The sequence below is a fragment of the Nicotiana tabacum genome, chromosome 3 (genome assembly GCF_000715075.1).
Source record: "Nicotiana tabacum cultivar K326 chromosome 3, ASM71507v2, whole genome shotgun sequence".
Lineage (NCBI taxonomy): Eukaryota > Viridiplantae > Streptophyta > Magnoliopsida > Solanales > Solanaceae > Nicotiana > Nicotiana tabacum.
The window spans coordinates 131403092-131413808 of NC_134082.1; positions in this window are offsets into that span (position 1 = coordinate 131403092).

A 10717-nucleotide genomic window follows, 5' to 3' on the forward strand; every position below is an offset into this window, starting at 1 on the left:
ATGAATGAATGATTTAAGAGGGGGAAGATGCAACGACTCGGCCGGTCGTTTTGAGATTTAGAGCCCTGATCCCCTATTAATTGCTTCCCCCGTATCTTTTTCTGCTATTGTGACTTGCCAGGAGGTTTGGTTTTGATTTTTTGAAGTGTTTTGAGACACTTAGTCCCTAAACGGAGGCTTATGTTTTTGATTTTGGACCGTAGTCAAAACTGTGTGAAGGCGACTTCATAATGGAGTTTCATCGATTTTGTTAGCTCTAATATGTGATTTTGGTCTTAGGAGCATGTCCGGATTATGTTTTGGTGGTCCATAGTTTATTTAGGCTTGCAATGGTGAAAGTCGAATATTTGGAGTTTTGGATCGGTAGTGAAATTTTGATGTCGGGGTCGGAATCCGATTCTGGAAGGTAGAGTAGGTCTGTAGTGTTGAATATGACGTGTGTGCAAATTTTGGGGTCAATATGACATGGTTTAATAGGTTTTGGCATTGGTTGTGGAAATTTGAAGGTTTAAGTTCTTTAAGTTTGAATTGGAGGGTAATTCGTGATTGTAGCATTGCTTGATGTGATTTGAGGGTTCAACTAAGTTCGTATGATGTTTTAGGATTGGTTGGTATGTTTGGTTGAGGTCCCGAGGCCACGGGTGTGTTTCGGATGCTCAACGGGCTGAAAATTGGACTTAGGCCATTGCTGAAGATTTTCTGGTGCTGGTGCGAGCCCGTAGAAGCGGAACTTGGAGCGCAGAAGCGGAATTGGGCAGCCCAGGTCGGGATCGCAGGTGCGAGGTTATTTCTGCATCTGCGATACCCGTAGACGCGGTGAAGGACAGCAAGAGCGGGCGTGCAGGTGCGGCCCATTTCTCGCAGAAGATGGACTTAAGGACTTATGTGATTTCTGCACCTACGATGGAATTTCCGGAGGTGCGGCGCCACAAGTGTGAAGAAAGGTCCGTAGATGCGGTTTAACTAGTCGAAAAAGAGCTAAGTGCGAGGGTTTGAGTTTATTATATTTTTGGACCTTGGGAGCTCTGAAATTAGCGATTCTTTAAGGGATTTTCAGAGAAAGCTTTGGGGTAACGCTTCCTTACTCGATTTTTGCTTTATTTCATTAATCTATTGTTGTTTTCTTCATTTAATCAAGGATTTTGAGTGAGAAAGTTGGAAAAAGAGGGGAAAAGTTCCCCAATCGACTTTCTGAGTTTTGAGTGAGATCGACTTTCTACGTTTTGAGTGAGATTTAGACCTCGAATTTGGATAATTTTGGTACGAGTGAACTCGTGAGTGAATGGGTGGTCATAATTTGTGACTTTTAACCGATTCCGAGACGTGGGCCTGGGGAGGCTTTTTGGGCTTTATTCTAATTTCTTGCTTTAGCTTTGATTTTGTCAGCTAGATTAGTTTCTTATAGCTATATTTATGTTATGTAATTAGTTTTGGCTAGATTTGGGCTATCCGAGGCTGGATATTCGTGGAAAGAGCATTATTACGGATTGATTTGAGCTTGGTTCGAGGTAAGTGACTGGCCTAACATTGTGTGGGGGAACTCCCTTAGGATTTGGTACTGTTTGATATATGAGCGTCATGTACATGAGGTGACGAGTGCGTACATGGGCTATTTGTTGAAAAACTCTGTTTTCATTAAGCAAAATATCTGCTTTCCTTGAATTGAGCTACACTGGCATATGTAATTATTCTGTTTAGTTTAGAAAAACATGCCTACATGCCTTAACTGCCTATCTGAACTCTGTGCAGCATATTTTAGTGAAATTCCCTGTTCTTACTTGAATCGGACTTAGCCTAAATTGTGGTTTTCTTGTTTTGACTGTTATTTCTATTGGTTGAGCTGGATATTTACTTTGAGACTACGGAACGGTATTCCGGGAGATACCCCAGCACTGCATATTTACTTTGGGACTACGAAACGGTATTTCAGGATATCCCCCAGCACTACATATTTACTTTACGACTACGAAATGGTATTCCGGGAGATCCCCCTGCACCTTTACGTTTGGAACTACGGGACAGTATCCTTGGAGATCCCCTGTCGCTATTACGGTGTTCTGAGCTGCTATTTTTCATTGATTCTATTCCTGTTGAATTCCATATTTATTTTTCTGTGAAATCTTATTCTATCTTATTTCATTTTATTTATACCAGTAGGGCCCTGACCTAATCTTATCACTATTCGATCGAGGTTAGTCTTATCACTTACTAGGTACCGTTATGGTGTACTCACGCCTTTTCCTGCACATGTTTTTTGGGTGCAGATCCAGGTTCATCGTACTTGCCTCATCACTAGTTGCAGTCGCTGCTTCTTGTTGGAGACTTCAAGGTACATCTGCTCGCACCCACAGATTCTCGGAGTCCTCCTGACCGCTGCCAACTCGACGCTACACTAAGGTAGGAAGAGCGGGTCGCAATAGCTTTTACCCGATATGAGGTTCGGGATCGATTTCCTCAGGGAGCTAGTAGTGTAGTTGGATTGTCTATCTAGCCTAGATATGTGTTTGTACTACTAATATCACTTCAAACATTTTTGGGTTTTCGAATTATAACTATTTTTATAAAAATTATTGATTAACACTAAATTATGCTACGAGAATATTGCTAAGTTATATCTAATGGGAAGAAGGGCACTAGGGTCGTGACACTACCTAGGTGGCTAATTAACGGGTAGATGTTACTAAGGTTCGATTGACATAATTGGGGCTTATGCTATAACCGTTGCACAATTTTACCCACTCTCACACCTCTCAGTAGAGAGAGTGATTTTGCCCAATTGACTCTCTCGAGACCAAATGGGTAGGCAAATTAGACCAAGCAACTAGGGCTCAAGTAGGGTAATTACTCTCTCGAAGTTTAACCCGTTAATTGGACTATCATTTCTCATGAGTCCATCCCAATTCTTTGTTGGGTCAATTTTGAGGTCATAGACTCTCTTTCTCAAGAAGAGTTAAACCCACAAAGCTTGAATTAGTGTTTGCAACCACCAATTCTAGATTAAAACATAAAATCAACCCAAATAGCAAACACCCATAGTCAATCTAACACTAGATGACAACACCCATCAATTACCCACACTAGGGTTAAGCCACAACCCTAGCTAATGGGTTTAGATACTCATGCTAGATAAAGAAATTGAAGAAATAGATGAAGAACTAAACATATTAATTAATTGCTAAAATTAAACTACAAGAATCTATCGTAAATGTAAAGCAAAAGTGCAAAAAATGGCTACAAATATCGTTCTCAGGAGCGCAGCTCACGTCAGAATACCAAAGATGACCTAAAATGGTAAAATGTTCTATTTATACTAGCCTCGAAACACTGGACAAAAATACCCCTACAGGGTCAGTGCGGGCCGCACTAAATGGACCGCGGCCGCACTAGGCTCTTTGACTTTGACTTTTGCTTCCCTGAACTTAGACTCCGCGGACCGCGTAGAATGGACCGCGACCGCGGAGGGAGCTGGCGCAGTCCGCGCAATCACGACCACGGACCGCATGGCATTGTCTTTTCAAACTTTCATCTCTTTGAATCTCATGACCGCGGACCGCACAAAAGAGTAGTGCGGCCGCGGACCGCGAGATGTGTACCACGTCTGCGTTGCCTTTAGCCTGGTTTACCAACTCCCTGAACCACCTAGTGCGGCCGCATTCAACTTTGCGCGATTCGCACTAAGCCTTCTTTCCTTAGATTTATTGGTCTTTGATAATTGAGTAGGTTTCACTCCTTTTTGAGCCGATCTTTGACATTTCGTCACTTTGTCGATCAAACCTGCAATCAAGCACAACTTGTGAGCCTTTTAGGATTATTTTGTAACAATATATGATCAAAGCATAGGCAAGTAGGGGCATAAAACATGTTAAAATCCTAACTTATCACCCCCTCTATCCCCTTATGTTCATTTCTCTTTTTTCTATAGAGATGATGTATAGAACAGCTAAAACCTCTTAGTAGCTTGTGACTTGCGAGTTTTCAGGTTTTGGAAAAATGATTATTGTATATGCCTAGTGGCACCGTTTCTGCTTATTAACAACATTTGTTAGTTGTTATCTTTGTATTTTCATTTCATTTTCAAAATATTAGGCTTACCTAGTCGTAGAGACTAGGTGTCGTCACGACAATTCATAGAGGGAGAAACTGGGTCATGACATTGCTTCATTTTATATTTCACCCTTTATTCTTACTGTTAGTTTGTATGAGTCCACCAAACGGTAGAGTACCTGGTCCTCTACAAGATCTACTGAGAATGCTAATAAAACAGTACGTAAATAAGGCAGAGGTTTTTTATGTGGAAAAATCCCACATAAGGGGATCAAAAAACCACGACCTACACCTGCAGGCTTTTAACTTTACTAACTTGTAGAGAACCTATTACAAGCCACTTTGCAATGACTCCTATTGCAAATGATTTACTCAACTAACTTGTGGTACTCTTACCACAAGCCACTTTGTGACTTCCTAGTTACAAAGGCTTTTTCTAACTTGTGATGCTCTCACCACAAGCCACTTTGTAACTCTACAATTACAAAGACTTTTCATTATGACTAAATCTAGTCACAACATAAACTCAGGGAGTTTACAGATTTACAAGAGGATTCCTAATCAGACGCTTCTAGGTAAGCAGTAAGCAGTTTAGGATATACAATAAGTACAATAACAAAGTTACCACTCAACTAGGACAACAACAAGCTATCTTTTTGGAACTGGTCCGCAGTTGCGTTCAACCTTATTCTTCAAGCTTGTGAGGATTGATTTCTCTGTTTTTTGCAAGAAGCTTGAATGAGAAACAGATACCTTCAAGTGATGTTTTGTATAAAACTCATTGTAGGTACATCTTGATCACATCACTTGAAATGATGTGAGTACTTTATTTGGTTAGAGAATGAGTGGGCGCTGGAGACAGTGCAATGCGGTAGAAACAGTGCCATCAGTCACATCATTTCCAGCTGTGTCTAATTGACTTTGTACTGCTATAATAAAACCACAAGAGTATCAGGTCCTTGTGTGGGTTCCTAGCTCCTGAAGCTGTAGTAGTTCACCTTTAGCTAGAATCCGTTAAAGCTTGCAGTAGTCCAAGTAGGTCAGGTTCCCTCTCTGGTTCTTAACAGTAAGTTTGTTAGATCATCAAAACATAAGACAAAAATATTTAAAATCAATCAATTTCCCTCTTTTTGATGATAACAAACTTAACATTTATAGAGTGGAGTTAGAGTAGTAAGAACCAGTTTAAGTATCAGAGAAACACGGAGTTCCCCCTGAGTATTATTTTCCCCCTTTTGGCATCATTAAATAAAATAACAACACAAAGAAGCCCAGCTAAGCTAACTCATGCCACATATGTGCACACAATCATGATAGAGAATAGAACACATAAAGAGAGTACTGTCATAATAAAATGAGGATTGATATTAATAAAGTTTTAATATGCCTCTGCTTTGAAAAAGTGAGAGGCAACATTGGACTTGTTAACGGGAGCAGTAGTGTTTCATCCCAACCATACAAAAAAAAAGAAAACAAACATCCGCCAAACCATCAAAAGAAAGAAAAACATAACAAACATATCCAGAAACTGGCCACTGAAAGGGGTACTTAGGGGGCACTAGGAGTAAAAGGCTTGGTAGCTGCAGCAAGTGTTTGGAGAACCAGGTCTATTCGGGCGTTTGCCAACTTTTGCTCATTGAGCAGTTTTGCTTTCAGGTTCTCTACTTGTGCCTTGAGATCAACATTCTCTTGTGTCAAACAAGCCACTACATCATTCGACATCAGAACCCATCGGGCTTGCTGACCTTCCAGTATAGCATTCCTGGCCTTCAACCGACGAATTTCCTCAGCTGCACTGTTTTCAGCATTGATAAGCTGTGAAATGGTTGATGTACTTCCTACCCCCCCCTATACACACATACTTTTCCACACACTCTCACTCTTCCAAAGTCGTCTGTGAGAAAGTTTGCTTTCGAGTCCCCACTTTGCCGTCCCTAGTGGGACTTTAAAGAATTTGAACACTGGAGTAAGCAAGAATCCATAGGGAAGACCATGATTACCATCTTTGAAGGTGGAAACCTTTTGCATGTGTTTAATCATAATAGCAGACAGACTCACAGGAGTAAAACCATCTAGTTGCTCCATTAGGAATAGGTCAGACTTAGAAGTCACTAACCTCTTTTCAGCTCGAGGCAATAGAACTTTGTTAACCAATTCAAACAACAGCTGGTAAACAGGGAGTAGTGCTTTCTTATGGATCTGGTCCCCTTTTTGGTTAGCATTGTCTTTCACCACGTGTTTTCTTATGGATCTGGTCCGCTTTCTAATTAGCATTGTCTTTCACCACTACATTTCTGAGGTTATACTGACACATATTTCTTACACTGGACATACCAGCTGTAGGAACTTTTAAGATCTCTCCAAGCAATTTTACATCAAAGACGATGTCCACCCCATTGACCAAAGCACAAACATGGTCAGTATGAACTGGAAAGAGGATAGTAAAGAAACTTTGTACCTCCTTCTCATACACCTTAGGTGCATCAATTTGAAATAGATGCACCCAATGTTGAAACTTGACCATTTCGAGAATTTGGCGCATTCCAGCCATCTCAGAGATTGCTGGGTCAAACGTACGACCCAACAGAACTTTTTGATGTCCCAGGCGCTCAGAACCAAGGCTGACTTCACTTCTCATTTTCTTTACAGAACCAGGGTCTTCAAAAGATTCAGACTTGTGTTTCCCGGACTTCTCTCCACTGACTTTGCCTTTTCCCTTGGATTTGATTATGACAGCCTCATCAGACATGGAAAACTCACTCACTACCTCTTTCATCTTAGACCTAGATGTTGACCCTTTCTCTATTAAAATAGGATTTGTCTTTTTCGAAGACTGCCTAACAAGTGAACCAGGTTCCTCTGGGGTTCACTCTTCCACCTCGACTACGGGGATCGCCTCATCACTTACAGGTACACCATCTTTCACCAACTTTCTTCTTTTCTTCTTACTGCTCTTCTTGCTCTTTTGAAGAGCAGAATCATAGGCCACTTTAACTTAAAGCCTGGTAGTAGGTCGTTTGATTTCCGACTCAGGGGTGGACACAACCCTCCGCTTACTTATGAATGTATCAAGAGCCACATTATCTAGGTCTTCTTCATCACTAGATCTCATTTCAGGTGCTTGAATTTCCAGAGGCACGGCATCGAATGTAGGAACATATTGTCCTGAGGATGAGAGCCTTGACCTGGGTCCTCCGAGAGGGATTAGGTTCCTCATGTGATGCCCCAGTAGTATCTGCTACTGCATCCCCTTCAACAGCTACAATGAACCCTTCTCCCTCCACACTTTGTGCCTAGTTTTTCTGAGATGTAATCTTAAGCAATACACCATCATCGGATACCACAAACACGGTTAATATATTTTCCTCTTCCTCAACGGTGCTTCCACAACCATGGAATTGTTGGCAGCGATGGAAGAACCCTTTGTGACCTTAGGATTTTGACCTTGTTCTCCACTTAAGGTTTGACTGGTGGGAACATCAGCCTATAGGGAGAACGGAGCAGTAGTTTCAAGGGTTTCTGAGTTGGGAAGAGATTGGGAAACTAGGGAAGGTGTGACTGTAGTAGCAGAAGTAATAGAGGGTGAGGAAGGCTCAGTGAGAATGGAAGGTTCCATAGATTGATCAGTGGTAGTTACAACTGAGGCAGGAAGATCAGAAGTCGTCTCATCCATTGAAAGAAGTGGTGTGACGATCCTCCTTTTTGGGTTATTCTAGTGTAAGACTTATGGTTAAGAAGAACATAAGAGAGGGTTTTTTAAAGGAGAGGATAATTATGAAGAGAGAGGAATAAGCACCAATTCTGAAATGGCGGTTGGGCGTGGAAAATAGCAATGTTTCAGAGGGAGATTGAATGTTTTGAAATGAAGAGACATGACAGCAGGATCTGAAAAGTTGATAACATGACAGTTGTATTTTGTACAATTTTTAAGACGTGTATTAAAGAATACACAGAACTACTAACCTTTGGTACAAGAACCAGGTTCTTGATTTTTTTTAAAGAATCAATCCTCTTTTATCATTCATGCACTGCATCTATCACCTCTATGCTCATCATGCGTGTTTACCTGCAACGGTATTGAAGTGAGTTAGACATGGCCAGAAAACACTTTGAGCCAGTTATTTCTTAAGGGTAAAAGCCAGCTAAAGAGGAATCAGGTTCTCAATTTGGCTTCAACAGCCCCAGCTTCACTCTGTTTCTTTCGAACTGTTCCCTACTTAGCGCCTTGGTGAAAATGTTTGCAATTTGATCTTCTGTGCTACAGAACTTTATACATATCATCCCTTTCTCTTAAAAAATGATGCCTCATATCAATATGCTTTGTCCTTTTGTGTTGAACTGGATTCTTGGCCATGTTGAGTGCACTAGTGTTCTCACATAGAAGGGGTACACTCTCAGTGAGTACCCCAAAGTCCTCCAGTTGCTGCTTGATCCATAGAAGTTGAGCACAGCAGGATGCTGCAGCTACATATTCAGCTTTAGCTATTGAAAGAGCCACTGAATTTTGCTTCCTTATACCCCAAGAGATAAGATATGAACCTAAGAAGTGAGCCATTCTAGAAGTGCTTTTCCTATCCACAAGATAACCTGCATAGTCTGCATCAGCATACCCAATTAGATTAAAACTGTCACCTAATGGATAATACAACACTAGGTCCTGTGTTCCTTTGAGATATCTCAGTATTCTTTTGGCAGCCTTCAAGTGAGATTCCTTGGGATATGATTGAAACCTTGCACATAGTCCCATGCTGAAAACAATATCAGGTCGACTAGCAGTGAGATAGATGAGAGACCTAATAATACCTCTATACATGGTTTGATTCATAGGAGATCTAGTTTCATCCATGTGCAGTCGAGTGGCAGTTGCAATGGGAGTGTCTATCACCTTTGATGCTTCCATGTCAAACCTCTTTAACAGCTCCCTGATGTATTTTTGCTGACAAATGGATATACCCTTTGGGGACTGTTTTACTTGAAGACCCAAGAAGAAGTTTAGTTCCCCCATCATGCTCATTTCAAATTCACTTCCCATGAATTTTGCAAATTCTTCACACAGAGAGTCATTTATTGCTCCAAAAATGATATCATCAACATAAACCTAAACAATGAGCAGGTTCCTTCCTCGTTTCTTTAGGAAAAGTGTAATGTCAATTTTCCCTCTCTTAAAACTATTTTCCAAGAGAAACTTTGACAGTCTTTCATACCAAGCTCGAGGAGCCTGCTTTAGAGTACAGAGCTTTGTCCAGTTTAAACACATATTCAGGGTGCTCATGACATTCAAACCTTGGGGGTTGCTTCACATAGACTTCTTCCTTAAGGAGTCCATTCAAAAATGCACTCTTGACATCCATTTGGAACAAGGTGAGATGCAAAAGCGATTAGATTTCTAATAGCTTCCATGCGAGCCACTGGAGCAAACGTTTCATCATAGTCAATCCCTTCCCCCTGATTGTAGCCTTAGACCACTAGCCTGGTCTTGTTCCTTGTGGTAATTCCATGTTCATTGAGCTTGTTTCTGAATACCCACCTGGTTCCTATAATGGTTCGATCTGGGGGTCTAGGTACTAGGTGCCACACATTATTTCTCTCAAACTGATGCAGCTCGTCTTGCATGGCTGTAATCCAATCTGCATCTTTTAAGGCTTCCTTGATATTTTTGGGTCCTATTTGAGAGAGAAAGGCTGAGAAGGCAAGTGAATTTTTGGCTCTTGATGTCGTTTGTACTCCGTAATCTAGATGAGTGATAATGTTGTCTATTGGATGATAGCTTTGGTGTCTCCAGTTAGACGCCTGAGGTTCATTCTGAGAAGAGGAAGGTATGTTTGGCTGATTTTCTTCTATCCTTCTCTCAGGTGCTAGTGGAGTTCCCTAAACTGCATCAACCACTCTTTATTCAGCTTCAGTGGTTGTAATTGAAGTGTTTGGTTCTATTGATGATGAGGCAGTGTTGTCTTCATTTGGCTCCTTTACTTGACTCATCATATCTGCCTTTTCGTTTGTCATGTTAATGACTTCACCAGGAACTAGTGAGGATTCTCCATCTTGATCTTCCTCAGCACTCTTCTCAAATGATGGATAAGATTCATCAAAAATAACATGGACACTTTCCTTAACATAGTTAGTCCGCTTGTTATATATCTTGTAAGCCCTACTTTGATAAGAGTAGCCCAGAAATATTCCTTCGTCACTCTAAGCATCGAATTTACCAAGATGATCTTTTCCATTGTTGAGAACATAGCATTTGCATCCAAATGTTCTTAGGTGAGTCAGCTTGGGTTTTCTTCCATTCAAATCATACAGGGTTTTGTTCAGAAGTGATCTGATCATGCACCTATTCACTAAGTAGCAGGTAGTGTTGACAGCTTCAGCCCAGAAGTTCTTTGCATTCCACTGTCAATCAGCATTGTTCTTGCCATTTCTTCCATAGTTCTGTTCTTCCTTTCTACTACTCCATTTTGCTGGGGAGTTCTGGAAGCTGAGAAGTTGTGAGTGATGCCATTTTTATTACAGAATTCATCAAATTTGACATTGTCAAATTCTGTCCCATGATCTGATCTAATGCATACAACCTTAGACTCCATCTTCACCTGGATTTTCTTCACAAAGGCCACAAACACTTCAACAGTTTCATCTTTTGTTCTGAGAAACAGAGTCCATGTGAATCTGGAATAGT